The sequence below is a fragment of the Lepus europaeus genome, chromosome X (assembly GCF_033115175.1).
Source record: "Lepus europaeus isolate LE1 chromosome X, mLepTim1.pri, whole genome shotgun sequence".
In the NCBI taxonomy this organism is placed as follows: Eukaryota; Metazoa; Chordata; class Mammalia; order Lagomorpha; family Leporidae; genus Lepus; species Lepus europaeus.
The window spans coordinates 7,798,005-7,810,890 of NC_084850.1; positions in this window are offsets into that span (position 1 = coordinate 7,798,005).

Genomic DNA, 12,886 nt, shown 5'->3' on the forward strand with positions numbered 1-12,886 from the left:
CCCTTGTTCAGGCAGTCAGCCAGCAGCACACCACACTTCGTCAGCAAACATCCCGAGTTCCTGAGGGCCCCGGGAGGCAACTGTGGTCCCTCCCTTTGGCCAGGGGTCCTTTGCTCCTGCTCCCTCCATGGTGAGGATTTATCTCCTCACACTGCACTGCTGGGCTGGCCTTGAGACTCCTTTGGGTCCCGAGAGGGTTTCAGCTGGGACTTTGCTAAGCCTGCGATGTGCTGCAGTCTGTGCTTTGGGCCTCTGTGCCCCTGGGATCACCTTGCCTTGCAGAGCTGAGGGCTGACAGCCCGTGTTGGGGAGGGGTCCAGACAGCCCAGCTGCTCCTCCATTCCAGCGGGGGTCTGGGCCTGGACACCGGGGGGACATCTCATTCCCCTGCACACGGAGGACATCTCAGTGCCCTGCACAGTAGAGGATGTGGTTGCACAGTCGAGGAAATGCCCGTGCAACTCGGGGAAGCATGCCCCACAATAAATCGCCACTCTGTGGAGGCACCGACATTCTGTATGCCACCAGCTCCTAGGCTCACTATTAGCTGTGCGTCCCTTATCGTCGCACGTACCCCTGACACCCTAGCTTTGAGCCATAGCTTCCACCAACTTATTTAACGTCTCTACTCTTCCTTCTTCATCTACACTGTTGATAAAAATGACCACTGCCTTCTAAGAGGCTTGAGTCATGCATGAGATAATACAAGTGTTCTTAACCAGGAAACTGCTGTGGAACACAGTCGACAGGGAATGAAAATGACTATTGAAACTGAAGGGGTTACTTCATCTGACAGAAGCTAGAATGCCTTGAGAAACATTTAAAAACACTTAAAATTAATCATAGAGCAAGAATATATATGAAAAACAACTCACAAATAAATCATAAGAATAAGAGAATCCTCAGAAAATAGTCTTTCAAATATATTCACTAGGCTACTTCATGTCTTTATAAAATGCCCATAATATGGAATAGTTTATAGGAAAATATTTTTCTCCAACATTTAAACTATATAAATATAACTATATTGAAAGATCTGCATCTTAGTGTTATCAAAGAGATCTGCATTATGCTGTTATTGGCATTACATTTATTACAGGTATTCATGTTTCTTTTTTTTTCATTTTTTTCTACAATTAAATTACTCCCAAGGTCAGAGCAAATATGTCAATATAAATGTGTTTTTCTCAATTCTGAAGTAACAATGACTTGGATGAATGTAAAATTTTGTTTTGGAAGCTATTTTCCCTCTTTTGATTTCTTCCAAATAATATGAGTATACTCAGCCTGTTCATTCAGAGTTCTTAACTTTCCATTTTCCTGACTCTTATTCCTGATAAATGTTATTAGAATGTTTGTAGATAAAGTAATAATTCATCTTAAGAATTGACAGTGTTATAGTATAGGAAGACATGTGCTAAAAAATACATAACATATTAGCTACAATTGTGAGAATTTTAGGTGCTCTGATGTATTAGTGCTTTGCAATATCATATTACTTTTGAAATACCAAATAGGTTCTTCTTTCTAAGTTTTGTGGCTATAACCCCCCCAAACTCAGTATCCATGTAACTCATTTATTATCTCTCACCAGTTTGTGATTTGGTAAAGAATCACTTGATCTAGGCTAAGCTCAGCTAAAATAAGTCTGCTCCTAGCATATCTCAACATATTCCTGAGAGCAAGAGATGAGCCTGGGCTGGAATTTCTCTTTCTGCTTGCAGAGTTCAGAGAAATACGCACAAACCCTGGCTTCTTAACTGGCATACAATCAGTTCCACTTAATTCTGGTGGCTTAGGAAAGTCAACTGCCAAGCTCAGAATCCTGCAATGGGAATGGCGCCCTACTCAGCATAAAAGGGCATTGCAATATTTCATACATATCTAAGGGAATGCATATAGTGAAGTATGACAGAGCAGAAGTATAATCTACCATATGTTACTTAGCCATATTGATCCAACTAGAAATAGATTTAATAAATAATTTTGAATGCTTAAAATCACTTTATATCTTTATTTGAAGGCAGAATGAGAGAAGAGAGAAAATATTATTCTTTCATCTGCTGGTTTACTCCCCAAATAACCAAACCAAATGACTAAAACAACCAAGTGTGGGCCAGGCTGAAACCTGGAGCCAGGAACTTCATGTGGGTCTCCCACATGGGTGGCAGGGACCCAAGTACTTGAGCCGTCCTCCACTACCTTCCCAGGAGCATTAGCTAGGAGCAGAATTGGAAACAGCAGCTAGGACTTACTGGCACTCCAATATATGATGTCAGTATCACAATAAGTGGCTTAAACTGTACCATAGAAGTAGCCCCTTAAAATAACTTTTTGAAAAGTAATTTTCATTTGAGTTATAAATGGAGAGACAGAGAAAGAGGTTTTCCACCTGTTGTTTCACTCCCCAAATGGCTGCAATGGCTGGGACAGGACCAGGCTAAAGCCAGGAGCCAGGAGCTTTTTCCAGGCCTCCAGCATGGGTGCAGGGGCCCAAGGACTTGGGCCACCTTCCACTGATTTTCCAGGGAGCTGGTTTGAAAGTAGAGCAGCCAGTACTTTAACTGGCGCCCATATGGGCATAGGCGGTGGCCTGACACAGTGCACTAAAACACCAGATCCCAATATCACTTTTTTACAAGAAAATTCACCTTTGTAATTTATAAGCTAAACTATCATTAGTACTGCATCTCTATTTGAGACATCTTCTATGAGCTAAGAAACACTTGAGATATCTGAATTAGCACAATCATGTTTTGAAGTTATTGCTACCCCACTTAAGAAGCCAAAAGGACATGTTATGGGTGATTGGAAACCATACTACTTAGTGAAATAAGCCAGTCATAAAAAGACAAAAACCATATGTTTTCCCTGTTCTGAAGTGACTAATACACTACCCAAAATGTAAAATATTAGAGTAAAATGGACATTTTGATATTCAAGGATTGTTTACAGCCCTTGTGTCTCCTGTTGAGGAACAGTGTTTTGGTTTTTTTTTCTTCATACTATTTGTTTAACTCTTTTACTTAGTGTAGGGTTAATTTTATGATCATTAAGTAAACTGGGAGAGGGAGAAGGAAGAAAAGTTGGAGCATGGTCAGGAGGCAGGGTAGGAGGGAATTATCACTATGTTCCTAAATCTGTATAATTTAAATAACATTTAAAAAAATAAATTCAAGATACAAAAAAAGCTAAAATAAAATAAAAACAAAAAATGACAGTGACTGCAAAAGCATTCTAAACCATGTCTGTGTGAATCCTTATAAATCCAATAGTTTTATAACAGGGTAAAAATGTCAGTAACCAAATGTCTCCTAATTTCCTTTTTTAAAATTGCATATTGGGGGCTGGTGCTGTGGCATACTGGGTAAAACTGATGCCTGCAGCCCTGGCATCCCATATGTGCGCCCATTCAAGTCCCAGCTGCTCCACTTCCCATCCAGCTCCCTGCTAATGCACCTGAGAAAGGAGCAGAAGATGGCCCAACTACTTGGCCCCCTGAACCTAAATTGGAGACCCAGATGAAGCTCCTGGGTCCTCACTTTGTCCAGGCCAAGTCCTGCATCTCCTTCTCTGTATCTCTTACTTTCAAAAATTCAAAAAATAATAAAATTGCATGTTAGATTTACATCATACTTTCTTAAATTTCACATTAAATTCAATATATATAAATACAATAATCATTCAGTTTCATATTTGAATGCCATTGTTGATGCTACATCCTCATTGCATATATGTTGCAGGCTTTTCCATGCTGGCAATGACATTTATTGAGGAAAGAATTGCAAACAACCACAGAGCTATTAAATACTTCTCATGTGTCCCTGTGGTCTCATTCTTATTTAGATGTGTATTGGGAATGCAGAAGTAGAAATGTCCCTACCCCTATTATTTCAGGTACACGTGGGATAATAATGGGCTTCGTGCATATGAATCCCACAAGCAATTTTGAAAAATTACTCCCTTGTTCATATTTCTCCAAAACTGAGATGCCCAAGATATTTGTTCATAGTATCTAACATCTGGTCAGTTTCTTGTGCTGCCTCTTATTACAATAAAATCCTTGGAATATTTCCAACTGCAGTTGTATTAATTCCCAGCATCCCTGTAAAAGTTTACTTATAAGTGTAGGATCTAAAGATTAAAATGAAAAATAGTATGTAAGCCAAACATTATTACAGTGGTGACTGGAGGTAAGCATTTGTGGCATCTCAAACTAGTCTGCTGTTCTAATCACAGTGTAGTCATTTGTTTAATTTCCCCTTTCCTGTGAGGAAATACACTCCAACCCATTTATTGTTGTTTATGCTATGTGAGTCCCTATGTTAGGCATTGGGAAAACAGATGAATAAGATGTGATCCTTGCCCTTGAGGGACACATAAGAGGAGAGAGTCATTTATGGAGGCTCTTACAGAGATAGCTAAGACCAAAACTATAACAGAGGTTAAAAAGAGTTCTGTGGAAGCCTAAAGAAGCAAGACATGATGAGGTGTAATGAGCTAGCTTTTAAGGCCTGAGTAAGGTTTTGATATAATAGAGGAAATGAGCATTCATGGATCAGGGAACAGTAATAACAGGTGAAATTGTATTATGCAGAAATGTGGAGGCGATGAAAATTGTGTTGGCACAGGAGCATGAGATTAAGCAAGGGACAGAGATTGCTTTGAGGGCTGGAAGAGGGGGAGATAACTAAGTAGCTCTGCAGTAGTACTAGAATAGAGGGATCAAGCTCTTTACCAGCAAATTTGAACTCTATCTTTTATATCAGTCTGACTCAATCTTATTTCTTTTGTTTTGCCTCTAAACACCTAACATTGAAAACAATTGAACAGAAACTTCCAATACTGACACCTATTTGTCCTTCATGGTAAAATAAATATATGAGTTACAAATAAGTTTTCATCTTATTAAATATGCAGAAATCGACTTGTGAGCTAAAGAGGAAATAGACCATTTAAAAAAAATCCTAAGTACTTCACAACTGCTTGTCCTTAGAAAAAAGTATTGAGAAAATGCAATTCAATAGACTTCATTATTGGTTTTTGGATCATTATTTAATGATCTGTTATTTGGCAATTCAAAAGATTAATATAAAGTTGAGTTCTAAAGGTTTGTTTTAAATGTTGATACATCTGTAAACAGTGACTCCTACGGTTACCTGAATACATATGGAAGTAGCACATCCCAGTATATACTTTTTAAATCCCCAATGGCAATTATGCAAATTGTGTTACTGGTGCTGACAATTAGCACATGCTGCATATTTTCTAAAATTAAAATGATGCTAATTAGACGTTATGACATTTTTGATATTTAAAAAACATATTCAAAACCCAATGAAGCTGTTTTCTTGGCTTATAAAACTGTTCCTTTTTTATTTAAATAAGAGTGTTACAAGAAAGATATTAATATTGTTCTGCAAAAAGAAAGATAAATGATGATGAGAGCATTACAAACATGCATCTTTTAAATGTTCTCTCAATATGTAAGTTTCTGTCAAAGGGCCTTAACATTTTACTTGTTATTAAAATGTTAATATGTCACCTTTACTTTGGACATTAATATAAGTCAGGTTCTGATAAGAGGTATTTTGGTATTTTGTTTTCATTTGTCCTTCAATATCACTACTATCTGTAATCTATGGTGTATTTCCATTGGCAACTTTCTGTCATTTGTCCACTTTATAATTATTTCTTATTAGAGTAATCAGGAAATATAATCAACTGGATATAAGTGAAAAGTAATGTGTAACGCTCTGCTGAAAGTAAACCAAGATAGAATCTTGTGGCATTCCCACTATTCTCTCAGAATACCATAGAGCAAACCACGGAACCAAGGCTCTGTTGTTACCATACCTTATTCTGCAATCTCTCTCTGGGAAAAGGTCCTAGTTTGACATAACAGGCCAATAATGGTACTTATTAAATGGCAAAACCTGTCTTTAACTAGCATTATGATTATTATTGATATTCTGTACAGTCTTAAAACATGGATTTTGTTTTTTCTATTCATACATATTAGCTAGAAGTTCTATTAAAATGTACACATTTTGAGAAACAGAATTAAAATTCACAACCATTAGCTTCCTCGTGGCCTGCTTGGTTGTTTCCTCTGGGATGATGCCATCATCATAAGCTCCAGCAAAGTGCTCATTCCACTCCTCTCAGCAAGCAGAGTGAGCATCAAACTGGCTTATTCTCCTTCATGCTTATTAGATGTAAATACAATTCTCAATTGCCCTTTGTTTGAAGTCTTTCCTTTTTTTTCTTACTCAGGCGTGAGCTACAAGTAGATCTACACAGCCCGGGCTGTACCACCAGGCACAAACATTTAGGCCAAGTATAAGTAGTTAACTAAACAGATTCTTCTGGTTTTAGAATTTAATCTAAAATTAATCTATTTTAGGTAGATGAATTAATCATTTGGATGTTTGGTGGTAGCCTGTGACCATAATTTATTTATGTCCAGGGTCTTAGAAAGTAGAAATGACCAGTCCACAGCTGGCATAAAAACACATGTAAGAACATAAAGGGGCCAGAGCCGTGGCTCACTTGGTTAATCCTCTGCCTGTGGCACCGGCATCCCATTTGGGCACCGGGTTCTGTCCCGGTTGCTCCTCTTCCAGTCCAGCTCTCTGCTGTGGCCCGGGAAGGCAGTGGAGAATGGCCCAAGTGCTTGGGCCCTGTACCCGCATGGGAGTCCAGGAAGAGGCTCCTGGCTTCAGATCGGCACAGCACTGGCCGTGGCAGCCATCTGGGGAGTGAACCAACGGAAGGAAGACCTTTCTCTCTGTCTCTCTCTGTCACTGTCTAACTCTATCTGTCAAATAAAAAAAAAGTACATGCATAAAGATAAGAGCACAAAGACAATTTGGGAAGTCTAGTGGGCATTTCAACTTCTATTTCATGTTCTTGAATCTTAGCTGTACTCCTATAGCTTATATACATAATTCACCCAATATCCTCATATTTAGTTTTCCTGTTTAGCTCAAGGGAATGCCAACAAGCTTTTACTATTTACAACATAAAAATATCTTGATGGTATAGATAAGCTCATATTTCTTATCAGGCATTCAAAATAAATAAATCAGTTTTGTTTGCAGAATTTTGTATCTAAGGCATAGAGTATAATTAAACTAATACTAGTAACCATTTACAGAGTATTTTTCATGTGTCTATTGTTCCCCTGAAACCCAAACATTGATGGCTTAGTGTACATCAAAGTCTAATGTAGTGATTGAAGAATTATAGACAATTTTTAAAAACTTAGCCATAGGCACATGTAATGCATTTATTAATGTTTCCATTAGTCAAACCATTTTCCTTGACTAGAAGGAAACATATTGATTCTTTTACAATGAAATTATAGTACATCCACTTTTCTGAGACTCTGTTCTCAAAAAAATGAATTTTGAATACAGCTTCTTTATTTGAATTCTGGCTTTAGTAGAGTTCTAGCAAGCCTAAAGATAGTAGCATCCATAATTTCTATACTTAGATAACCTTTTAAGAAAGATACTGTTCAGACAGGCACTGTGGCACAGTGGGTTAGGTTGTTGCTTGGGATGCCTGCAACCCATATTAGAGTACCTGGGTTCGACTTCCACCTCCACTTATGGCTAATGTGTAACCTGGAAGTCAGCAGATGATGACTCAAGTACTTGGGTCTTTAACATCAATGTGGCAGACCCAGATGGAGTTCCTGACTCAGCTTCTGGTTTTGGCCTAGCCCAGTCCTGGCTGTTGTCATTTAGGGAGTAAACCAGAGGATGGGAAAGTGATCCCTCTGTGTCTCCCTCTTTCTGTGTCACTCTAATTTTCAAATAAACAAATGAAACTTAATAAAGAAAGATGCTAAGAATATTTTATCTCAAATATCTGGTTTTGGAACAGAAGTGTATGTACTAATATATACTGTTGATAAAAATGTGCTTTTCCAATACATTTACTCTCCCTCAATTCCAACCCACAAATAGAATAAAAAATAATAAAAGAATAATATGTTGAAGTCTATAATAAATGTCAAACTGTGTATTCATTGTATATTTTTGAAAAGAAACAGGTAACACAGACAGCTACATCATTTGAGCATTATCAGATAACTGTTGTATATCCCACTTGATTTTTCTGGCTTTTGATCTTTACCGTCTACCAGCTTGATTCTGACAATTTTGCATCCTACTGTGTAAACTTCGATTTTCCACAGATCTATAAAATTGCAGTGTTATTAGGCACAAGCAAAACTATTTCCTTTTGATGACCAACAAATGGAAGGAAAAAAAAAAACTTCTGAGCTATTACTTTTAATGGAAGGAATGGGTTTTATATTGTACATAGACAGGAAGACCCTTTCTCAACCTTGACAAATTTGGTTTGAGAGTCACAATTGTTCTTCCTTTGTGGAACACTGCAACACATTTCCAAATATCTTATGGAACAAGTCTAAATTTCATATTTATCTCAGTTTAAGTTTTCAAAGAAAAGGTCATATTTTAATGAAATTTTAACACAAAAGCATTTTTTAGGCTAATCTCAAAAAGTTGTTGCTTAATTTGAGCAACCAGTTTATTAATTGGAACACAGAATCGGTAGATGAATATTCATGTTTCCTCAAATAGTTGACAGAAATGAAGAAAGGGAGTAGGGGAAAATAGCAAGTGTGATAGTTTCATAATTATTATACACATGTATTAGGGATGTTAGGAAATATTCCAGTATGTGGGAGATGATAAGGCATGTCATAACACTTAAAGGAGACGTGATATGAAAATGCACCAAGTAGAGAAGAATAAGTAAAAATGTAGAATCACAACATCATGGAGCATATTGCAAAAATAGTAAGCAAGTTTACCTAATTTTGTTTAAGGTTTAGAAACTAGTAGCTGCTCTAGAGGAGGAGTAACAGTAGCACATGAGGATGAATTCAAGGGAACAATGATTACATAAGATGTGTCTAATACTCCACATGCAAACCCCAAAGTCACAGACTTTTGTGCACAGAAAACTAGCTTCTAGATGCTCCTGGAATATTTATTTGATCAGAAATTCTTAGAATTATCCCCATCTTGCATTTTTCTATCTAGACAGGTTCCCAGGAGAGACCCTGAATTTTCCTAAAGAACAAGTTGCCTATGATAGTATATAACACAACATTAACTTCCCAAAAATGCAGCAATATTTAAAATAAGTGTCTCTTAAATATGTGTAGAATGGGAGTCCAGCTTGATCAGCAGTGTTTTAAAATTTTCTTGGAATCAAATACACTTTGTCGTACCTGGAGGACTGGTGTGGTAAGCTCAAAGAATCTATTTTCAGGATAGACTGAACCACCTGTTCAAAAGGAAAATTCATTTTGAGTGAAGAGGGTGTCAGGCATGCAAAGTTTCTATTATTCCTGAGCCATCAAAAAGGGGGATGCTTCTAAGCATAGTTTACTCTCTTTCACTCCTTCTTATGACACACCTTTACATATTTTGGGGGATAGCTTCCTTATAAGAGAAAAAAATGCTTCTATTAAAACTAGAAAATCTGACTAACTTACACCTCTGGAATGTGTTACAGTACAAGGGCAAACTGTTGTGGGATATCATGATTGTTGCATGGGAAAAGGCCTTCTCTAAGGAGGGTCTACAAACCATGAGACAAGAGGAGAAAAGGAATCAAATGATCAAATGTTTCTCATAAACCAAATAACATATTCAGAAAAATCTTAACAATGCCTAATGTTTTGAAGTACCTCCAAAAATATGTAATCTGTATTTCCCAAGTTTACCCAATCAAACCATTATTATATGTCAAAGGTTTTTCAACCAGGAGTCTATGAACTCCTTGCAGTCCAGCAATATATTCTTATAGACCTACAAGTTTTGTATAAGACATTTAGTATATTTTTCTTCTATTTTAGTGATGATGCATAAAAATAATGTACTCACATGCTGGATCATTTAGATATTCTGGAGCAAAGCCCTGTCATGTGATTTTATTAAATGTATGATATTTAATAGTTAGCAAATGAAAAATGGGAGCTAAATTAAGTAAGCAAATAATACATTTGAACAAAGTGAACACCAAATTATTGTGTCACATTAAAAAAAGAAAATTTCACAGTATTTTGAATGGATAACAGTACTATACCTCATGTTGAACACTCAAAAGACCTGCACAATAGCATAATCATACCAAGTTCATGTTGTGAAGAATGATTTATTTGTTCAAAAATATCATCCTTCATATGACAGTAATACTGTAAATTTGAATTTTATTAACTGAGCATGTTTTTATTTAATTCATAATTGTTTTAGGTTTACAGGTTTATTAACAGCTATGAAGATGACTTTATTCCTAGTTTTTTCATAGAACATATTTAACTACTGATTAAAATAAAAATGAGTCAATAATTGAAAACATTTTCTTTCACTCGGAACCATATGTTGCTCAAATTTGGTGAAAAATAAAAAGCATAAATTGTTGTGTGCTGTTCTGAGAAATACCTTGTTAAAATATTGCAGAACCATCTAAGGTGAGGATGATGCCTAGGGATCATTGAACTGAAAGTTTTAGTTTATGCTTTTCTTTTAGAAATTTATTTATTTTTATTTGACAAGCAGAGTTTGACAGTGAGAGAGAGAGACAGAAAGGTCTTCCTTCCGTTGGTTCACCCCGCCAAATGGCCGCTCCCACCCGTGCGTTGTGCCCATCCGAAGCCACTTGCTTCCTCCTGGTCTCCCATGTGGGTGCAGGGGCCCAAGCACCTGGGCCATCCTCCACTGCCTTCCCGGGCCACAGCAGATAGCTGGACTGGAAGAGGAGCAACCAGGACTAGAACCCGGCACCCATATGGAATGCCAGTGCAGCAGAAAGAGGATTAACCAAGTGAGCCACGGCACCGGCTCCTCTTTTAGAAATTTATGCCACTTAATTCTGTAGTTAAGATAAAGCAAGAGAAATGAATGGATAATGCCAATTATTTTCTTATTGAGGTTGAAATGAGTAATTTCCTTTAGATCAATTTTTGATGTTATTTTATCGCTCCTTAGATCATACTCATATGACAATACAATAAATAAGTATATATGTGGTCTTATACAACATGCTGTTAAATCTACGGGGTGGAGTCAATATTGCTTTGCACCAGACAAAAGTGAAGAACAGAGGGATTAAAATGACCAGAGTCACACAGAAATGTTACAGTTGACACTTGGTTATAAATGTTTGATCCCATGTCCATTGATGGTTCCTTTTGTCATACAGCTCCTTATGATCAGCTACACATATACACAAACAAAAGTAAACTCTGTACTGGGTATTTTAAGCCTAGCATAGAATATGATATCTTAGTTAATCAGACACCACTTAGTTTTTCAAATAGGTTTACATCTATCCTGACATTGTGCTTGAAATTTATTTTTAATAGCACATTTTTCTAATAATACAAGGACATTTAAAACATGCCCTTTGTGACTGTAAGAAAAGCAACATTACATGAGAAAATTTCAATTGTCACAAAGAAAGCTACAGCAACACAATCTCTATGACATTGAAAATTCAAGTTAAATGTTTCAAAAAATTCACTGTGCCTTCTTTTGTGTCTAAGAAAAAGGAAGGCCTAATTGAGTTGGCAATATGCTGCACATTTTCAATATAATAACGGAAGTCTGTAAAGATGCTCAAATTTTATACCCACACTTTTTCTTTACTTTCTCACTGATTGAAATAATTCATGTAACAATGTCAACAGATCTGACAGTTTTAACTGGAAATTGCAATCAACGTTTTGCCTAAAATATTAAAATTGTCAACTCGTATAAAATAGACTGTCACAATTGAATAAGACGGAGGGAATGGCAAACACTTGCTTGAGCAGATAATCACAGCTGAAAAGAATAAAGAATAAGAGCTTGCTGTGGTGCTCAAACATTTACAGAATTAACATCTTATCAAAATCTCCTTTCTTCCTATAGAACTTCAACTGGCCTTGATCTTAAGCCTATGTCCAGTGTGAAGGTTGAATTATCACCCTTCATAATATAAAAATAAAAAGACATACCATGTTATAGACAAAGATGAATTAAAGTTTATAATATATTTAATTATATTTAGGTTTTTTAAATGTTTAATTCATAAAAGTGTAGTTATGAGTGTGGAACCATGTGATGATTCTATACATCTATATAGTGCCTAATGTCCAAATGCATACTTTATGTCCAAGGGTTATCATATCTCCTCACATGTTTAACATTTATTTAGGGAAAACATTAACGTTTCTTCTAGTTTTTTAAGAGAAATATACAGTACATTATCATCATTTATGTTTACCCTATTGTGTAATACACAATCAAAATTTCTTATTCCTTTCTAACTATAACTTAGTACACATTAATACCCTTTCCCCATTCCTCCCTCAATACTTCTGTTCCCATTCTGTACTCAACTTCTAGGAAATCCACTTTTTCACATTCTGCATGAGTGAGATCATGTGGTACTTGTCTATCTGTGATTAACTTACTTCACTATACTTAAAAAGAAAATAATTTAAACACATTGGATTATTTTAATATCCATATTACCATTCTAGTAGTCAGTTTTAATTAATTAAAATTCTACTTCATGGAGAAAAACAGCAAATACAGAAGTATCTTTCTACCCAAAATTAAACATTTCAAAACTATCTATAGGGGCGAGTGCTGTGGTGTAGTGGGTAAGGCCACCGCCTGCAGTGCCAGCAGCCCATATGGTTGCCGATTCGAGTCCTGGCTGCTCTTCCTCTGATCCAGCTCTGTGCTATGGCCTGAGAAAGCAGTAGAGGACGGCCCATGTCCTTGGGCCCCTGCACCCGCGTGGGAGACCGGAAGAAGCTCCTGGCTTCTGGCTTCAGATCAGCACAGCT